General features: G+C 40.6%; 1 pseudogene; it reads right to left on the reverse strand.

Annotated features, from left to right (window-relative positions):
- LOC102827164 overlaps positions 1–1,030 on the reverse strand; it is a 2,288-nt pseudogene that overhangs the window by 699 nt on the left and 559 nt on the right.

The raw sequence follows: 1,030 nt of genomic DNA on the forward strand, positions 1-1,030 counted from the left end.
TGTTGTTGTTAGGTGCCATCGAGTCGGTACCAACCCATAGGGACCTTATGCACAGCCGAACGAAACACTGCCTGATCCTGGGCCAACCTCACCACTGTTGCCACGCTTGAGTCCTTCGATGCTGCCACTTGGCCAGTCTATCTTGTTGGGTGTCTTCCTCTTTTTCTCTGACCCTCCACCTTATCAAACATGATAGCAGGGATATTTTGATAAAAAATAATAAATTTATGCTGCACAAAAATTGTGCAGACATTCATTTTGGTGTCACCCCTTCTGACAGTGTCACCCAGTGTGGTCCACATTCCCCACACCTTGCTGATAACTCCACTGCTAGGAGGCTTAGTCAGAAAGTATTGCTACTGGGTTCCAGCTTATTCATGCACAGGTTTATTAAAAACAAAATGTGTTTAAACTGTCTCTGTGGTCACTGGATCACTATAGGTAAATGTTCTCAGTAATGTACTTGTCTTAGTCTTGCTAAGGTGACTCCAAAAAAAAAAGGTCCAATTATAACAATGACTTCTAAGGGGATACACTGGTTGAGTTAAATTCAAGGCTGAGAAGTCAGCTTAGAAACTAATGGTGACTATTTTGGGGGTTCCAAGGGGATATCTTGACAGATTTTCTCAGAGGACACAGGGAACTCATAGGAACTTGTTAAAAGACATGTAACAAAATGGAAAACTACTTTGGTGAGAAATAAGACCAGAAAAGTTGCATCACGGGACTTTTTTCCCATCACAATGTACTTGCTCATTCTCAAGGGCTGTCCTTGGGACACCTTACTCTATCCATCTTAATGCCCCCATTTTGTCTCTTCTTTTTGTACCCAAAACTCAAAAAATATTTCAAAGGGAAAAGATTTGAGTCCCTTAAGAAAGCCCAAACTGCTGCTTTGACTTGGAATAAATTGGAGAGCTCAGAATTATTCAGGGAAGGGTGAGAGAGATGGCCACATTACTTTCAGAAGTATACAGACCTAGATGGAGAATATGTCAAGAAACAATAAACATTTATATATATATATATA

This window comes from Chrysochloris asiatica, unplaced genomic scaffold, assembly GCF_000296735.1.
Source record: "Chrysochloris asiatica unplaced genomic scaffold, ChrAsi1.0 scaffold00114, whole genome shotgun sequence".
In the NCBI taxonomy this organism is placed as follows: Eukaryota; Metazoa; Chordata; class Mammalia; order Afrosoricida; family Chrysochloridae; genus Chrysochloris; species Chrysochloris asiatica.